This window comes from Marmota monax, unplaced genomic scaffold, assembly GCF_021218885.2.
Source record: "Marmota monax isolate L192 unplaced genomic scaffold, Marmota_monax_Labrador192_F-V1.1 WCK01_AAM20220418_F8-fsc00021, whole genome shotgun sequence".
NCBI classification, from domain to species: Eukaryota; Metazoa; Chordata; class Mammalia; order Rodentia; family Sciuridae; genus Marmota; species Marmota monax.
Window position 1 is genome coordinate 1,601,855 of NW_026695228.1, and position 20,563 is coordinate 1,622,417.

The 20,563-nt window shown below is 42.2% G+C and overlaps 1 protein-coding gene across 2 annotated transcripts in view; it reads left to right on the plus strand.

The window, feature by feature from the left end:
- Positions 1–15,826: 15,826 nt before the first annotated feature.
- Positions 15,827–20,563, plus strand: part of Lrrc3b (leucine rich repeat containing 3B) — an 86,322-nt gene continuing 81,585 nt past the window's right edge. The window contains exon 1 of one of the 2 annotated variants that reach the window (XM_046437118.2): positions 15,827–16,065. The gene's annotated coding sequence lies outside the window, so the exon portion shown is untranslated. Of the gene's footprint in view, positions 16,066–17,022; positions 18,385–20,563 lie in introns of those variants that run through there. The other variant, XM_058576565.1, reaches the window with a different exon arrangement.

The window sequence follows — 20,563 nt, forward strand, 5'->3', positions numbered from 1 at the left end:
TCTCTCTCTACTCTGGCCACACATTTCTGGAGAGCCTTTTTTCTAAGCCAAAGTTTATGTTCCTTTGTTCATCCCTCACATATTCTTTGTGCTGGGAGCTGTTCTTAGTACTAAACCGACAAAGAGGAGCAAATGAAGTTCCTGCCCTCATGTAGGTCCCCTTCTGATGGGGAGACAGATAATAAACAGAATACACTTATATGTTATGATATCAGATATTGATAAGTGAAACAAAGAAATAGCAGAATAATCCCTCTCCTAAATGAAGTAAATATAATTTAGTTAAGATTGTAAACCGATGTTTCCCTAATGAGATGCCAAAGCAAATGAGACCCGAATGAGGTCAAGGAGATAGACATAGAATATTTATTGAAGAAGGGTCAACTAGTTCCATGGCTCTGAGATTGAAACATGATTGGCAGGTTCTAGGAATTGCAAATCAATGACTAGAACACAGAGTTCTCTGTGTGACAGCAGAGGAGGAAAAGTAGTTTCTGCATCTATCAGAAGTGCTAAATAGCTTGGGCAAGGCAGTTCTTCACAGCTCCTCTTGTTGCAGAAAAATTATCTTTTTTTGCCTGCAGGCACTAAATGCCTATAATGCCCCATTTGTTGTGACAGCCCAAAATTTGTGCCACACATTTTCTGCTGCATTGGGATATGATATTAGTCCCAGTGGATGACGAAGTTTTACAACAAGAAAGTGTCATGATCAAAATTATATCATCAGGCCATTGTGGTTGCTGAGTAGAAAATAGAGTGCATTGGGAGAGAGTTGAAGAAGATAAACCATTTAGGATTCTAATGCAATGGTCCATGCTAAAGATAATTATGGCCTAGGCTAACAGGTATCAGGGGACATGGTTCTAAGCAGTTGGTTTGGAGACATAGTTTGAAGTAGAGCAGGAAGTATGTGCTGACATGGGGAAGTGAAGTAAGAGTGAAAGATTAGAGTCAGAGAAATCTCTGAGGCTAGCTGTTGCTATAAAGTTCTTGATTGTATATGACCAAGTCATAAAAAGCCTCTTCTGTTCATCTTTGAATTCGTGTGTGTGTGTGTGAGTGTGTGTGTAAATGCCCTTACCTTTGAAAATAGCTTCAGTTTCTGGTTTTCTTAATCATGGCACCACATTTTGGGGATACATTGTGGGATATTTACCAGTATCCTTACCTTCAACCTTGTTCTAACAACAAACATGATCTCTAGACATTGTATAATGTTACCTGGGAGCAGAATGGATGGCAGTGGGGAATCACTGCTCTAAGCAAAAGCAGCCATGAATCTGTGGACTTGGTTTTACCTGTCAACGAATGAGTTTTGGCAAGCCATTGAAGCCTCTGGGGACTTCATTTCTTCCTCTGTGTTTTTTTGTCGTAAAAGTAAGTCATCTGTTAACCCAAGTTGGAAACTACAAACTGGTTAACAAAGTCTGTCTTCCCGGGAATGGAACTAACTTCCACAGAATTATAAATTAATAGTGCCTCAAAAATGTCTTACTAATAGAACATAAAGTTAGTTTTTTTCTGGGAATAAAAAACAATGTCCTACCAATTAAATGACTGATTTTCTTAATGTGAAACATAATTCGAACAGGCAAAATTTGCTATTAGGCCTCCTTAGATTCTGAAATCTCTTCTGAAATTTCCTATCTTTCAAAGGACAGTTGGGGATAATGTAGCGACAGCTGTCCGTATGTGCTTTTTGTGTGTGAGCCTTGCTTGTTGAGCATTTGGTCCAGCAAAGTTTGGCTTTTGGTTGACAATATTAAATTGTTTGTAGGCCCTGCTAGGGATTATTTTACTACATCATGCCTGTGTATTTGCCCAATGAGAACTACCCATGCAAACATATAAAATTGTTATAACAGACAGATTTAGAAGCAACCTCTTTTGAATTATGTCACGTAGCTCTCAAGAATTTTTTGAAACTATTTTCTCTTTTAAATTGCATGCTTTTTCTTATTTGCTCCAAAATTTGAGGTGGAGGGGTATTCATGATCAAAAGGATGGTTCTTATTTGAACACACTAAGACTGATTTGGGGTCACTTCCCATCTCTCGTCAGAGTGGAGTTATGACTAAAGCTTCTCTTTGGGTCTGGAACTTGCTTTATTTACCCCACATCTGCAATGTTGGTTGCATTGCCAGGTATTGAGGAAGCAGGCCAGCATACAGATTTACAGGATGGCCTGTGAAGGTTTATTTACAAAGTCATGGATATAGTAGAAAGTCAAATGCAATTTCTGTATCTTTTTGCGTGTATTATAAGATGACTAAGAGCTATTCTCTGTGTATGGGATGTGTGTGTGTGTGTGTCCTCTATTTGGATGACCTATATGCAGGGTTTCTACTTTATTAAATCTATAGATGCTTTTTATTAAATGAAAAAAAAGTTAAATCAATTTTCTATATTTATATTAGCATTCTAGCTTCTCTAAGCTTGGCCACTGCCAGAGTCTTTTAAGGAAGGCACAGTCAGCTGGAATGCGCCTGTTACATTTTGTTTTTTCCTGAATTCTAGGAGGACAGGGATTTCCTCTCTGGTCTTATTCAGTGGTCAGTGCTTGATGCTAAATAGTGGATTGATTTATGGAATTGATTACTTTAAATAAACCACCTATGGGTATAGAGTGATCCCAAGGGGCCTGAAGCTGGTCACTGTGACAAAGACAGCCTTAAGATGACTTTCATTATTCCAAGGACAGTAAGGCAATTAAGCTCTAGGAAGAGAGTAGTGATGTGGTCCACCAGAGAGAAGGCCCAAGTTTCACTGAACATCTTGACTCTGAAGAATTCTGTGGAATAAGGCTCTGCCTGGGAAAGTGGTTGCATGAGAAAACAGAATACGTTTATAGCCCCATGAAGATCATGCTTTGGAGTCATTTTGCATAAGTCTTGAAGGTTCTAAAATTTTTCACTGGCCAAAGGAATGACCAAGAAATGATCATTTCTTTTACCTTTTCATTTGACAAATATTTGAATGCCTACTCTTTTACAAAGAGCTTCCTTCTAAGTTGCAAGGGTGAATGTTAAAAAGAATAGGAGATAGAGCCTACGCTTAAGGAATTTATAGAGTTGCATGGGTCAAGATGATTCCTGCTGTACTACTTATATATGACAAAATAAAATGCATTTGGTGTTAGAGGGATGGTCAAGTATTGTTGAATAACAAAAGAAAGTGAAAATTCTATTTAGAAGAGGATCTGTGCATATTGTGAATATTAATTAGGATGCTTCCAACTTCAAGCAAAAGATTACCCAATTAAAAGTGGCTTTGATTTGTGCTGGAGACCTGGTTAAAGGGCAGATTCTGGTTCAGTATTTCTGGGATAATGTTCAAGATTCTGCAGTTTTTAACAAGTTTCTAGTGATATTGATACTATCGGTCTGCTAACCACCCTTTGAGTAACAAAGAACTTTTAAAATAAGGTTTTTCATTCTTATATTGTGAAAGTCCTGATGTAGGTGGTTATAAGGCTGATTTTTCTTTTTTTTTTTTTTTTTGGTACCGATATTGAGCTCAGGGGCACTGTACCACTGAGCCACATCCCAAGCCCTATTTTGTATTTTATTTAGAGACAGGGTCTCACTGAGTTGCTTAGCACCTCACTTTTGCTGAGGCTGGCTTTGAACTCGTGATTCTCCTGCCTCAGCCTCCAGATCCACTAGGATTACAGGTATGCACCACCATGCCTGGCTAGGGCTGATTTAATAGCTCAGCCACAGCCGAAGGGGCCCCAGCAAACTTTCAGCTGCCAGCAAACTTCCAGCTGCCAGCTGATGATTGGCTCACAGCGGCCCCAGCAACATCTAGCTGATTGGCTCCTCTGCGGTGATGCTCATTGGGCTGTTTCCCTGCCCTTTCAGACCATGGAGCTGCTCATTGGGGGACTTTTTTGGCTCCGCCCAGGCGACCCAGCCAATCGGCCTCAAGAGCAGGAGGATTGTGGGAGAGGGAAAGGCTGGTGGTGGTGAGAGAGGCTTGTGGGAAGTTAGTGGTGGCAGTTGGGCTCTGAGGGTTTTTCCTGAGGAGCTGTTTTGTTTGGCTTGTGTGGTTCTAAAAATAAAGTTCGTTTCTTTTGACAAGTGGCTCCTGAATTGTGCCCAGCCAGACTGCGGCAGGACATCAATAAAGACCCAAGCTTTTTTCTGTTTTTCCACTTCTCCATCTTCAAGCTGACTTTTGTCTTCAGGGATTTTCCCTCATGGTCTCAAGATGCCTGCACTGATTCTAGACATCACACCTAAATATGGCAAAGCAGTGACCAGTAGAAGAAGGATATCACTCATCTTGTGGGAGAAAAGCTTTTACTAGAAGACCTCCCAGCAAGCTTCCCTTTAGATTCTATTGACTATAATCTTGTCTGACGTCCATCTTTCACCACAAGGGCAGCTACTGATATAGATTTTCAGCCTCTGTGATGAGACATGGGCTCTGTGGGAAGAAGGTTGGGAAGACAACAGTCATTGGATGGACAACCAAGTGTGTCTGCCGCAGTAGAGCTGGGATCCTTTTGGTCATGGGAATCTTGAAGGATGAGGAATGCCTCACTAACTCCACACATGGACAGGATAATGGAATCTATCATAGCATGAGTCAGTTGCATGATTTATCTTCAAATCATCACCCTTATTTTTCCATGCCTCACCATTCCCGCTCCCACTGTCTTGATTCAGAACACTAAATTTTCTCACCTAGATGACTATCTCAAATGACATCCTTCTCCCTCCAATCCATTTTACAAACAGCACTTCTGAATGGCAAATGTGACTGTGACATACCTTGTTCCAAATTCGATAATGGCCTCCATGTCCTTCATGATATAGCACTAACTCCACAGGACACTCTTCAAGACCCATTATAATTTCCTGTCTGCTCTTTGTCCCACCTCACCTCCCAACACTCCCCACTAGGAGTCAACGTCAAAAATCTTTGATATGTAAGAGAATTAGAGAAAACTTTTGCTATATCCTATGACTAAATTATACAGGTATAAAGTATCTATTTGAGAATTCTGTTTAATATTTCTGCAGCTCATGAAGAGTGATTACAGGACTTCCCCTGATTTGTGATATCTACACTTTCCAATCCACTCCATACACCAAATGCTGAACATCAAGGTCATCCTCAAATATGCCAGGTGGCTTTAATAGTGAGAATCCCAGGGCCTTTCCTCTCTCTTCAGTAATGAGAGGCATTTGGAGTCAAAGTTCTAATTTCCTTAGTATCACCCTTAGTTTTCCTTCTCTTCCATGATTTATTAAATTCTACTCAATACTCCAGAACTTTATGGTATATTGACTTTTTAATATACATGATTTTTATTATTAATATATCTTATCCTCCTCTCATTACTTTTATTATTCTATTACTCTTCCAGATACAACTCATAGACTATTTATTTTCCCTTCTTTCCTCCCATCCCCAAATGCAAGAGCTTTAGTAAAAAAATCACAAGCATGCAGCCTGACATATCTTATGTGCTTCATAAATATTCTTTCCAGTCTCTTCCTTTGACATTTACTGAGCAGTTCTTCTGTAGTTTAATGCTAAGGAGAGGAAGATCCAACACTCTGTCTTGGCCTTAATGTCATTGCAACCGAGTTCAGCCTGACAATGCTAACTTGATTCCTGCCATATTGGAAATATGTAGATGGAACATTGAGAAAGGGAGGAAATGGTCCTTAGGTTGCCTTGCGTGTTAAGCAAGCCAACTCTAGAGGATGTTGGTGAGAGATACCTAAAAGTTAAGGAGAAACCACCCATGTGAGTTAGAGAAACCAGAAAGTATTCCAGACAGAGGACAAAAATGTAGCCAATAGGGGGGAATGGTGAGCATCTAAATTTGGCTGGATCATAAAAGAAGGGAGAATGGCAGGGGATGAAACTGTTAAAATAGGCAGACAAGATTATAATGATACTCACTGACTCTGTAATGAAGTTAAAATTTTATTTTATTTATTTATTTATTTTATTATTGGTTGTTCAAAACATTACAGAGCTCTTGACATATCATATTTCATACATTAGATTCAAGTGGGTTATGAACTCCCATTTTTACCCCAAATACAGATTGCAGAATCACATCGGTTACACATCCACATTTTTACATAATGCCATATTAGTGACTGTTGTATTCTGCTACCTTTCCTATCCTCAGGAACCACTAAAGAATGTCTAGCGAGGAATGTCACAATCACTTTGGAGGCTAGACACTCCTGGCTAGAGAAAGGAAGGGGGTTGGAGAGAGGAGGTCTGGGGATTGCAAGGCCTTTTAGCAGTATATTATAGAACATGGGTGAGGAATGATAGTGTTTTGAATCAAGGCAGCAGCAGGGGAGAGGAGAGGAACACAGCACTGTGTGGACCATTAAAAGATATCTAGCAGGTAAAATTGGTTTCATTGGTTGATGCATATGGAAGATAAGGAGGCTATAACCTAAAAGTAAATGGAATGTGAAGCAAATACTGTAACTTCAAAGTGCCTTCATTTTGAAAAGGTCCCCTTTGCTGAAATTGTTGCACAGCTCCTTGTGTGTAGAGTGTAGGCCAGACACACCCAGCAACCTGTTAACCTAGCACCATCTTGATCCTGATAAGACTCTCCACAGGTGCCTCTCCTCTTCCCTCTTGAGGAACTGAGTACAGTGGCTGATAGAAGCAGAACACTGGACGCATGTGAGTGTTGTGCTTTTTCTCTTGGGTACCATCTCTATTTTTATTGAACAACTGTCAGTAGGGCCATGCAGCATTGCCAACAACACACTGAAAATAGAATGAAGGCAATTACCTCAGCAAAGATTAACGCAGCAAGTAAAATTGCACTTATGTAATACTCATCTTCTAGGCACTGAGACCAGCCTGCTGTTGGTTTCTCTGACTCTGTGTCAGCATCCTAATACAGTGATAGCATCCACTCCCAGATGGGAGGTGTCCACCTTCTGCATCTCTCCCTCTTCCTGCATTCCCCACAGCTCTCCTCAGAGCAGACATCCGAACACCACTGAACTGCTCCCAGTGATGATTTCCCAGCAAGAATCTGCAAACAGATGAGAGATAATATTAGCTAACAACATATCAGCACTCCTCTGGTGTTTGGCAACTGTGTGTCAGTAAGCTTCAGGAAAATGCTTGCATCTTAGAGAATGTCAAGACTGATGAGGAACTTTAGAGATGATTTTGGCCAATCCTCTCATTTATAGAAGAAAACACTGAAGCCAGGGAGGATTGGATAGCTCATCGGTGGCTTCCTTTGTCCCTAAAGTGTTGAGAAAGACTGAAACCCCAGGCTCTACTCCTGCAAGGGGACTTGCCTCACATGATTGGATTCTTACCATGAAATGGGGAACAGTCAGGAAAGTTTCCTTGTCAAATCTCTAAAACAACACCCTACAACAAAAGAGGAAAACCAACCCCCTAATTAGATACAAAGCTGACTCCAGACCCAGCTAACAGAAATATTGTGCTGATTTCCATGAGTGCCACAGAAGGAGGAACAGAAAGTGAGCTTTCATCAACATGTAGCTGACATGCAGGCTGATGGTTGGTACCATTTTCATAATATGCAAATAGTAATGAAAATAGCTAGAATGGATTGCAAAAAAAAAAAATAAGAATAATTAGTTGCTGCAGAGGGCCACTTTGGCATCAGTTGTTGATACCACCTGTTTTTTTTTTTTCTCTTTTCTTGCAAACCTCTACAATTACAAACTGAGTTGGCTCATTTTATCGAGTAGTAGGAATATTAATTCCACTCCTGAATTTCTGACAACACCATGTCTGGCCAAATCTGATGTCTGAAAAGTAGCAGGAAGACAGACATGAAGGATAATGGAGATCTGAGGAAGAAATGGGATGTCCTATGCACCTGGGTCCCTATTTTAATTAGTTCTCCAGAGAGAAGGAAGATGAGGAAAGAGTTGAAAAAAATAATATAGCATTCGTGTGTATCTTTCACTCAGCTTTCCTTATTGTTAACATTTTTCACCATCGTGTGGGCCTAACTTTAATAGTTTTATTGACAGATAACTCACATACTATATAATTCACCTATTTAAAATATACATTTCAATGGATTTTAGCATATTCACAGATATGAGCAACCACCAATTGAGACGATTTTAGAACATTTTTGTCACCACAAAAAGAAAGCCCACACACTTTGGCATATCTCCCCTACCCCAGCCCCAGCCTCAGCCCCAGCCCCAGCCCCAGCCCCAGCCCCAGCCCGATCCCTAGCCCCAGCCCCAGCCCCAGCCAACCATAATCTACTTTCTCTGTAGATCTCCTGTTATGGCAATTCCATATGAATAGAGGAGTATCTTATGTAATCTTGGGGAACTGGCTTCTTTCACCAACTACAATGTTTTCTAAGTTCATCTGCACTGTAGCATATGTCAGTACTTTATTCACCTTTTAAAAATATGTTCTATTTTTAATTGATGCATAATAATTGCATAATCTTGGGTAAAGTATGACATTTTAATACATGTGTATAATATGTAATGGTCAGATCAGTGTAACCAGTGTATCTCAGACATTTGTCATTTCTTTGGGTTTAGAACATTAAAAACCCTCTCTAATAGAAGTTTTAAAATATTGAATGAATGTCAACACTTTTTATTGCCAAACAATATTTCATGGATATACCCATATTTTGTTTGCCAGTGGAGGATATTTGAATTATTTCCACTTTTTGTCCATTATGAATCATGTGTATCTAATATAGATGTAGGTCAAAAAGTCCCATGTATTATTTACAAAACTTATTGGAAAACTCAATTTTCGATCTACAAGGACCTAGAGATGTCCCGATAAATCATTTCTGAATTAAACTCACTGGTTCATTCATTCAGTCAGATCTTCCCAGGAGGACAAGCCTGGTACATGACAGAGGGCAGCCTGAACTTCTTGTATGTTTTATAAACTTGCTATCTCCAAACAAGAAGAATGCAATGGACAATGGCTCAGTTTCTTCTTTTAAACGTTTTTCTCTTTTAAACTCACCAAGGTAATTTGGCCCTTTCCTTTAAGAATCAGGAGAGAATGGGCTGGACAGATGTCTTAGCTTGGGTTATTCCAGAAGCACATCCTTGGGATAAGCGTATGGACTCAAGTAGCTTATTTGGAAAGTTCTGATAGAGGTTTAAGGCACATGGGACAAGAATGGGAAGGAAATCAATAAAGGGTTCACTTTTGAGCAAGTTAGTTTTGTGGCTTGGTTATACTGAGGACCTCCAGGAGACAGTGTAGAATATGCCTCAGAGTCCTATCGACAGAGGAGGAGGGTGTGTGTGGGATGTTTATCAATCAATTCCTTTACCCAACATTTCCCAGGTCATCCTCAAGGGATCAGGCATCTAGTTAGAGCCTGCAGGCACCTGGGGGTTGAGAATGGTGATACCAAGGGGCTTTGTGGAGTGCCAATGGCTACAAAGGAGTAAGGTATTAAGAAGAAATGGCAAAGGAAAGGAGTTAGCTTACATCTTTCTTTTTTTGGTGGTGGTGTTGGTGCTGGGGATTGAACCCAGGCCCTTGTGCATGCAAGGCAAGCACTCTACCAACTAAGCTATATCCCCAGCCATTAGCTTACATCTTGATAATGAGATCTGTCAGATAGATACTGCCTGCTGAACACTGAAAGGTGCACCATCGACTTCTGCTTTCATCCATATGAAGGGACTAATTCTGTGTTCATTAAACGCCTGATATTCAAAGATAAACTCACATATGAAATCCAACTCTACCCCTTTTCAACTAACTACCCAGAAGAAATTTCTGCCATATAGAAAAACACGTTATCGTGTGATTATGGCATGGTAGAGAGAATACACATTTTGGAGATAGATGATCCTGAGTCTAAATCCTGACTGCAACATCTAGAACCTGTGTGCCCTTAAACAAACTGTTTAATCTGATGGCAACAAGTCTTCTCAATCCTTAGTTGCTCCCTGCATACACCCCCAGGTCTGGTAAGAAATTAAATGAGATTTTTGATGACACTTTAGCACAGTGACTGGTTTAGAGAGTAACTTCAAAAATAACTGCTTTTCATATTTCTACTGAAAGGAAGGAAGAGGTACAACAAAAAAATGCATTAACTTATTAAACAGATATGTATTGACCTCCGACTAAATGCAGAAATTCTATTCTAGTTGCCAGAGCATAGTGATAAACGACCCATATCTCTGCTCTTATGAGGCATATATTCTAGGAAATCACAAACACTGGGATCCTGTTTTTACAGTTAAGGTACTACTTTTATTGTCTGAAAAATAAGATTCGGTATATGTTGTTTACCGGGCTTTTAACTTCAAAAGGTATAAAAGCCTCTTATCAAAGCATCCTCATGTGCTCTCTCTCTCCAGTCTTTAATCAAACATTTTCTAAGAAGCATTTCTCAAATCTTTCTTAGATGCTGCATTAGTTGGAAGGAAATCTTTTGGTCCCAAACGACAGAAACCAAATTTCAACTACTTTAAACAGAAAGGCAAATTTATGGAAACAAGAAAACGAATAAAAAGGTGTAGAAAACCAGAGACATGGCTGGACCTGTAAGTAGTGGGTACCAGTGATGCAGACCTTACAGGGAACTACTGTCATTAACATCATCCTTGTGTGGCAGCTTTATCACCTACACTGCAGTGTGGTTTTCTTCACATGGCAGACAATACACAAGCTCATAGTTCCTGTGATTTATGTCTTGCAGCTTTAGCCACCGGTGAGATTAACCCAATCCTCCCAGTTATCTTGTACAAAATTCCTAGGGAAGAGATTCAGAGAGTTCCAGCTTTGGAAAAGGATTCTCCATTAGACCATGAGGTTAGTAGATACATGACAGTAAGTAGTGCTGAAGCACTGCTAAAATCCTGTTGATATCCACACTACCTATTAAGACCCAGACCCCTAGAAGGCTGATCCTCATGTCATGGTCACTGTTCTTGTAAGAAGCATGTATAAGTCACAGTTCTAAAAGCTAGAGAAATGAGCAAACAATAGAACTAGAAGAGATCATGTAGTATTCAGTCCACATGAGGTGTCCATTAGTAAAACTGAGCCCCCAATACATTGCTCTCTGCAAATTTGTCAAGTGTATTCAAAACAAACACATTAAAAAGGGATTACTCACCATTTATGTGTCAGGGAAGTAATAATAATGTCTTTATTGCACATATTAATGTTCTTGAGTGCTTCTAAAGTACTGTGGAACTTCAAAATATTTTCTAGTTTCAGAGAATTAATTAGCTCCCCCGTGGAGTGGCTCACGAGTAATATTGCCATTTTGGAGATGGAACGATTGGCTTGGAAAGGCAAGGGGTGTTGAATTATTCATCTTTTCAATAAGTATGTATCAAATACATACTCCATGCATGGCTACGAGCTGAGAGTTAAAGGGACATAAGCCAACTGATGAAAAGCTATAGGAAGTTTTGATATAAGACTGAGAAGAGGGCTAAATTGCACAGTTTTTTTTTTAAAAAAAATCATGATAAGGAATTCAGACTTCACTATGTGGATTTATCACTAAAATTTCAAAAGATATATAGAAAACAGTGATTATTTATCGAATTGACTAGTTCTTCAATTCTTAATGAAATTATACCCACAAATGAAAGAAAAATAATATCAATTTGCCTAAAGCATTTAAATGATTGTGTAGTTCATTTTGCCCGATAAGTTCTGGATTAAACTTTGTAATATTGTATAAAGAATGGATGAACCAATAAAATTGACACTGTTGAACCGTTTGTTATCCAAGGAAGGTCTGATTGCTACTGGGGCTATCTTTGTGAACCTAACCACCATGTGATGAGGAAGACTATGAGAACCTGGAAGATACACATGGAGATCTCTGCCTGGAGAGAAACCAAGGTCCTTGTCCCTGAGCTCCTGTTGAGCTTCTGAATAATGACCAGTACAGCCTGCCAGGCTGGCAAGTGAGCCATTTGGGAAGTGTGTGCTTCAATTCTGAGTCAAAGGCTCCTAGGGGACACAGGGTGGGGCAGAGGTGAGCCTTCCTCAGTGAGCCTTATCCAAACTCCAGATTCAGGCTGAATAAATGATTGTTGTTATCTTAAGTCAAGAAGCTTCAGAATGGTTTTCTATTAACTGGACCACCTTCCACAAAGGATTGATGGTAATGGCATCTTCATGTCTCCATCCCTTTCACTCATTAGTTGGCAGGACCTCAGGCACCCCATCCATTCAGATTTCAGAAACTCAATTCCTGGGTGGTGAGAAGACTACATTTCTATTTCTGTAGAGTGTTTCAAAGAAAGAATATAATTCAAAAATTAAGGGATTTTCTTTAATGCAAGATTATCTAGAACACATTGATTTTATAACAATGCATTTTTATTTCTAAATGAAGTTAAACAGAAAACATCAATCCCCTGTAATCCAGTGGCTTGGGAGGCTGAGGCAGGAGGATGGCAAGTTTAAAGCCAGCCTCAGCAAAAGCAAGGCGCTAAGCAACTCAGGGACCCTGTCCCTAAATAAAATACAAAAAGAGGCTGGGAATGTGGCTCAATGGTCAAGTGCTCCTGAATTCAATCTCCAGTACCAAAACAAACAATCAATAAATCATATTTCCTATATATTTCTGTAATGTTTCTAATATGCATAGACAGCTTATACAAAAGATCCACCTCTGACCCAGAGAGGCCACTGCTATAGATATGAAGGTCACTGACTCTTATGATTCTTCAATGCAGACTTAATTCTCTTGTTCACTAATCCAAAGTTAAAAATGCAGCTTCTGATGCTTCTTTTCTTCTTTTTCATTTCTTTTAATTGGCTGTCAAGACAAGGAAGAGGTAAGAACAAATCAGCTCTTCATATTAAACACCATATTTTGCTGAGCTGGGCATGACTTCTCGTTGCTACAAAACAAATCTAAGTTTATATCAGAGGTGACAAACTCCATGCCCTGTCATTTATCCTTTTTATAGCATGGGTGACACTAACAGTCAGCTAGTCATTTTGATGACTTGTTGATGAAATCAACTTAAAAAGCAGAAAGTCACCAATGTAGAGGTTTCCTGTACCAATAGTTATAAACATTGTTTAAAGATTTAATTAAAATACAACTGCATTAAAAACAAATTCCATTAGGTTTTACTATATGATTTTTATTTTATGTTTACTATAAAAATGTTTTGAAAATCTTAGTACCAAAAAGGATAATCACTGTTAAAACTGAAATATATTTAATGTAGAGCTAAGCCTCTTTTTATATTTTTAACAGAAAATATATTATAATTTAAACTTACTTATAAACATTTAATGATTGCCAATGAAAATCACCATGTAGAGATTTGAATAGGTGCTTTACAAATACCATCAATCCATTTATGCAGCTCAGGTTCAAGTCAAAGATCCTGTAGCCAGCAAATAGAAATGTCTGGTTTTAAACCATATCTGTTAACTCCAAAGCATAATTTTGTATTATTCTATGTGTCAACTTGTGCGTCTGAAGTTTTTCAACTAAAATGATACCCATCATCCTTGACAATATTCATCTATTTACCTAAAACAACAGCTTAATTTCCTATTAACATTTTATTGAATAGATTAATAAAATATTTCACCATTCTGCCCTGTTTGGTTTCAATCTTCCACTTGTATAAACAACACAGCAACAAATATCTTTGCAGATAAATCTTGTTGTATATCCTCAAATATTTCCTGAAGAGGAATTTTTAGAAGTATAGTCACTGAGACAATGAGATGCAAAAAAAATAAATAAATAAAAATAAAAACATTATCATTTCAATAATAATACCAAATTTCCCTTCAAAACAATTATACCAAATTGCATACCTGCTATCCATATGCACTTACATCTGGGTCCTAAAATCTCATTTTTAAAAATGCAAAAATGTAGGAAATAAAAATTCACACCATAACCTTTCAAATCACAGTATTTTAAAATTGTAGAAGATATCTTAAGAATAGTTTAGTCTAATATCCTATCCTATATCATGAATCTTTTTCATAGGGCATCTGTGTATCCATTCAGTAATGGAAGTGGGAAAGAAAACAAATAATGACTTAAAATATACCTAAACTACCAAGCACATCTCTTCACCTCTCAGCATTGAAACTTTGCTTAGCTTATTCTAAAATGCATCCAGAATAAGAGAGGTTCATTGGAAATGAGGAAGCTTTGGCAGACTTTCAACATACTTGACATAGGTCACAAAATGATAAAGATTTTTTGGTCATTCTCCACCTGGAATGGGTTTGCTCTGGGTGCTGGCAGTTGAGTGTGTAACTCTTGCTCTCTGCGGTTGCTCAACAGTGGTTTTCTTTTGCCTTTGGGAATCCAGCAAATAGAAGTCAGTGGTCAAGGGGAGAAGATTAACTGAAAACACAAATGCGTGAAATAGCAAAGGGGCTATGAATATATTTAGATATGTCCTCTCCTTCAGAAACTCTTAAAGGCTTTATCATGTGCGTCCCTTTAATTCTACAGACACCAGATTTTAGCTGTTTTTGAAGGAGAAAATGACCTTCAACTGGATAAGCATTCCTTGAGTAGCCATTAGATACAGAACACTGTTGGATGTTGCAGTGGGAACCAAAAAGAAGGGGAAACTCAAGGGTGAGTGAAGAAATACAAATCTATCAATATGTAGGTTCTGCAAGCCCTCGACACATGCAATTCTGTGACAGCAAAAATAAGAGAGAAAGATTAATTCTGCCTGGGATGGGGGTAGAAGTGAGTGGGAAAGGGTTTTAGAAAGAAGGTGGTATTTGTTGAGTCTGGGGAGACAGATTTCTCTGTCCTAAATTGGGTCTGGCACAGATCTGATATATAATTAAAATCATAAAATAAGAACATCACTAAAACCAGTAATTTCCTTATTCTTAACACACACACACACACACACACACACACACACACACTTCTTAAGGAAGCTATACATTCCATTTCTGCTGCACATTCAAAGCTATCCCTGGAAGAGGAAGGGAAAAATTGAAACCTAACACCTCCTTCTTTGGGGAAGCTGGATTGGTTGGGGGTGGGGATTAAGGGCCACCTTAACTCCTAAACTTTGGACTTCAGTAACTGCAGAGAAAATTCATCCTGGGATCTTCTGGGCACAAGAGGTCGGAGTTGTGTGTGTGTACAGAGCGGGGTACTACGGTATTCTTCCCCGTCCCCCCCCCAAAAAAAAAACCCTAGCACAGTAGTTGGCACTCAGTAGGAAATAATTTGTAGAATTGATTTTGAACATTTGCTTTGTCCCCATTGAAGATAATAGACCCATTGCCTCGTTCTGCTTCTTCTTCCAGTTTAATTCAGCTTTGGTCTCAGTAGTTAGAAAAACGGGAAAAAGAATGGGGCCATAGCATAGCATCCTGTAAGTGGAGCTATGCAAGGTGAGGACAGAGGTGAGTGCAGCGGAGGGAGCTATTATTCCTACCGCCGCTCAACTCCTGCAGCAAACACTCAAGTCTCACCTTCTCTTTCCTTTCGGGACCCCCCAACTAGCAGAGAGAGCGATGCCGGCGGAGAGGCGACAGCATAACTCTGCCACATTCATTCCCTGCTGCTTTTCTAGTCCCTAGCAGCCTCGCCCCTCCTCCCCCATCCCCAGCCCGGGTCTGGAGGCGATTCCCCTCTAGTGACTGAGCCGACTGCATCTGGGCGAGTGGCTTTTTGCATCCCTCACGTCTTTGTCTCCTCCTCCTGCGGGGCTCTGGAGCCCGGCGCAGGGTCTGCAGCGGCCGCCGCAGCAGCGAGAGCCAAGTCGTGCCCCAAACGGCCGCCCGGGGCCGCACCCTCGCTCAGTGGCGGCGCCTAAAGACGCCAGCCGCGCCACGCACTGCCTGCGTCCCGCGCCCCAGCCACCGCGCATCAACGCCGCGGCCGCGGTAGCCGGGGAGCCGAGCCCGGCCGGCCGGGCAGGTCAGGGGTGAGCAGCCCAGCTTGCAGCCGTTGGAGGTGGCGGGCCACTGCAGCTCTGGCAGCTAGAACACTCCTAGGCATACACACCAAACGCCTCCTCCCTGCGCCACGAGGATGGAGCAGCCATCCCAAGCCCGGACTGGCGCAAGGTAAGGTGCAGCCGCCTGTTGCTTTTCGCAGAGCGCGGGATTGTCTCTCTGCACGGGTGCTTAGGCCGTCCCTCCCGGAACAAGTAGAGGAGAACTGTCACCCAGTTCTGAGCCATTTCTGTCCAACCCCCCTGGACTCTTTGACACAGACCCTTGGAGAGAACCCGCCTGGCCATGAGGAGTCGACCCTCCTTACTCGTGTGCAGCCGACTGCCATGCAAATAGTCTGCAAACTTTTGTGTGACCCCCCCCCCACCCCTGTGCGGTGCTCACCCCGCGCGGAGCAAATAGCACGTTTAGTTCTCGCGTGCGCCCTTCCCCCAGCTCCCCTTGCCATATGCATGTGCCCATTTCTCTCTGTATGCTCTTGCTAGTCGACTTTTCAATTCCTGCAGCTCCCTCTCCAGAGCGAGGGTTTGGGACCCATCGGTGCTTATTTTGCCCATAGAAACTAGATAGCAGCAGACGGAGGTGGGACGTGGGGGAAGGCTGTGGCCACCGCTGAAGCTCTATCCATAGTGGGGGTCAGTCCTCCCTTGCGCACGCCACCCCCAACTCGGTAATAAAATCCTTGGAGTGGCTTTCGGTTGTGCACCTTGGGAACTGCAAGTGCAGATCTGGGTGGGTGAAGTAAGTGATTCCGGGAGGAAAAATTTGCTGGTGGGGGCGCAGGAGGAAGCTGGAGGCGGTGGGGGGAGTAGGACTGCCCAAGGGTGAAGGGGATGAAATGGCTCTGGTAATGTAGGCAAGGGGCTATACCTGAGTGGTCATTGGAGGAGGGGGAAAGACGTTTAAGTCGGGGGGGGGGTGCTGCTGACCCTGGTGTGTAAATACAGATGGGGGAGGGGGGAGGGGTTGGATACCTGGGGGCGGGGGTGCGCAGAGGTGGAACAGAGCCTGGAATTCCAGGGCTCTGGGGGGATTTGGGGAGGCAGACTGCCGGGTTCCTGGGGAGGAGCGATCTCCCTCCCCAGGAACAAACAAACCTCCCCGCTGTAATCTGAATGCGTTGGCATCTTGGGCGGTGACTGAATGGTCAGATCTTGAACCAGGGAAGCTTTTCCTGGCTCTAAGAGGACCACAGTCTCCTCCCTTCTCCAGCACCGCTTGCTTTTACACCCCTTCATCTCTGCAGCCGGGTTGGTAGACCCACGCCCACCTCCCCTGCCGGCACATGGGCGTCCAGGATGTCTCCACAGTTCCAGGGTGAGAAGGGGACTCCTGGCCTTTAGTTGGAGCTGCGTGTGCGGGAGGTAGGGAGTGGGAGTCCCCAGTGCTTAGTAAGTAGGCAGGGGTCCGAACCGGTTGGAGGACAGCGCAGGGGCGGAGGCTGCAGTGGGAGCCACCTTCTTTCTCCCCGCGGCTCCACAAATCGCACCTGGGCGGAGCAAGGGAGTGGGGGAGCCCTGTGCTGCACCTGGGAAGATCCGGAGCGCAGAGCTGGAGGGCGTGTGGGGAAACGCAGAGCGAGGGGTGTGCTCATCGGATGAGGGGAGCCCCAATTCCCAGACTCCGGGCCCGGGCAGAGGTGGGTCTACGCAAATTGCAGCCCCCAGGTAGATCCCTCTGGTTGTTTCAGTTGCTTTGGAGGATTCAGGAAGGCAAGACTCTTTGGTTCTTTGCACTTCAACAATCTGGTGTGCAAGACTAATTGCGGGAGGGGATCTTGTCTGTTGTTGCAAAGAAGAGGCAGCATTATCTTCTTTAGCCTCCTCCCCCCAAATCCCTCTTTTCCGGGTGGGGAACACACTGGGATGCAAAGGCTGGGAAGCACCTCACTTAACCCTTCTCTCCCTCTAGAGGTGCACGCCCCTCTCCAAGCGGTGCCTTTGCCTGAGAGTCGGGTCTACTGATTCTATAAGGAAAGCTTTTGGAGGCTGTGCAGATCTGGGGCCGCGTGCAACTTTCAGGTTCTCCCTGTCCAGACTCTCACGTGCAACATTTTAGGAGCACAGTCTTCTCTACCTTACCCTGTAGACGCGGCTTTTTCTCCTGTAGCAGCTGAGAGAAAGCAGAATTTAGGCAGAGTCCCTTTTCTGGGCCCTTTGGTCAGATCCTTCCAGAAGAGATTTCTACTCATCAGGACTCCAGGGAGGAATCCCGGTGTTGGTGTTGGTCCTTTGAGTTCCAGGGCACCCCTGGAGCAACTAGCTCCCTGCCTCTCTGTAGCAAGCTCCAGAGCCTCAAGGAGCGGGAAAAGGGATTCCCTCCGCGCAGGCTCCTGGTGCATGCAGTTCCTGGGCACAAAGACCACACCCTCACAGGCCTGGCCTGGCTGGTGATAACGTTGGCTTCTTCTGATTTACCTGGATACCTGAGGTAGGATCCCAGACGTTTAAACCCCTCATTCCATATCACTTTGTTTCTGCCACCCCAAGGCCTGTTTCTTTCTGGGTGCTTGTTACCTGGATTTGTGTTCTGGCTCCTTTCTTTGCAGAAAAACAGATTAGAATATATCTCTTGGGAACTTAAGGGAAGGCTCCAAATCCACATCTAGGTGGCTTTTTTTTTTTTTTTTTTTTTTTTTTTTCAGGTTGTCAAGCTATTCTGGGAAGACTAGTAGTAATTAGAATCAATGTTGCTTAGTATTTATTGAGTTTATACTATGTGCCAAGCATTATCCTAGATATTTTATGTCCTTGCATTAGTTTTAACTGGTACAGAAACTATGAAGGTTATTTTTACCATTTTATGGGTAGGAAAACCCAACTACAGAGAAATTACATTATTTGTTCACTGTCATTTAGCCAGCAAATGGTGGGTTTGCTTCCTCTTGTGGGCAGAGAACCCTGGTTGTTTCCCATTCTTCCCATCCTATTTGGACTGTCCACAAGAAAACATGAGGCCCTTTCCCTTTTTCTCCAGACCCCAATATATACTATAAGTGCCAGTCCTTACCTGTGAGCCCCCTGTGGTTAGAGTATGGGGAGACTGACCTTGCACATCACCTGCCTCAGGGTCTCATGGGGTACACATTGGTAGGATGGGATGCTAGTACTGAAAGCTGATTTTGGTCATTGACTACTGGTGTTGGGATTCTCTTCTGAATCTTTAGCAGACATTCCCTTTTTAAATGAAAGGAGAAATGGAGAGGGGGATTTAAATGTGAACAGAGATTTGCTTTGTGGTCAAAAACCAGAGGCAGTTTTAGGTAGCAACTGTATTCTGCATATGAGGGCCTTTCTGGAGATTGAATCACAGAATGTTAGAGCTAAAGGGGATCTCAGACAGCATCCCTCCCAATGCAGGCTCAAGGAGGAGAGTCTGTGCAGGCCACTCAGTGTATCATTAGCATTACTAATGCTAGAGCCACTGTCTTTTGACTCTTAGACAAACAAATTATGTTTATCTGCAAATAGATTATGTTCACTCCTTCTGGTTTTCAGCATTTTAAAAATTAATTAGGGAAGAAGTCTTGTCTATTTTTTAAAAGACTGTTTTGCTCATTTTTCCACAAATGCTTTTTTAATCAGTGTAATGGGAAAAAGTCAGTACCATGTAATGGAGAAGCCACCACAGATATGCCTTTTTTTTTTTGCAAAGAATTGCATCAAAATATTGATGAGCCTTCAAATCAACAAAAAGTAACCAACTATTCAACCCTTTAATGATTCTAAATAAGACTAAACGGATTCCCAATCGTTTTAGCAAAGTCTTTCTATCAGGACTAAATAGCTCAGTCCTGCCTCACTACCAGGTATTTATGAAAATAAGGGAAAATGTAGTATATCAGAGAGTCAAATCCTTTGGATGCAATGAAATGAATTGGTATGACTTCTCCTGGATTCCTGACACTTGAGTTTAACTTTTATGCTGATATAATTCTGACGTAAAACAGTGTATTCCTAATAGATATACCCCAGACTCAGAAAGAGAAGAAATTTTTCTTTGCAACTTCCTCCCCTACTGAGCCCTTCCATAGAGGGAACTTCTACCAGTCATTTAGAAATTTTGTAGACTTCTAGGGGTTCTTGTGAGATGGAATTCTGGTTTCTAGGAACACCCTATGTCTTTTCTAAGAAGCCATAGTCCTGTCTGCTATTCTTCCCTTGGAGACAAACCAAGAAAAAGTCAGCTGGAGGGAACAGGGCCAGAAGGGGGAAAAGCCTGTTTTTCAGAATTGCATCTGGGCAGCAAGGGTTATAGGCGGACAGTGGAAACCTAGAGGCGTTTGTATCACCTGTAATAGGATTTCCATCCCTAATGCTGTGACGTACCAGGATAGCTGCCCTTGGCAATGACTGGTGTGGAGGAGGAGGTGAGAATGAGGTAACCGTGTCCTTAGAGGAGGTGAGATTTGGCTCTTGAGGGGCCCTGGTGTGACGGAAATGCCCATGGTGAGTGAGTGTGTGTGTGCCAGGGGTACCTCCTCCTCCCCTTCCTTCCTACCGCTACCTCAGCTGGCCATCTGTGCCAGGTTGACTGATTGAATCCCAGAGCCCCCAATTTCTCAAGGGAAGCATTCACTTTCTAGAAAAGTCATGAGAAATGAATCTTG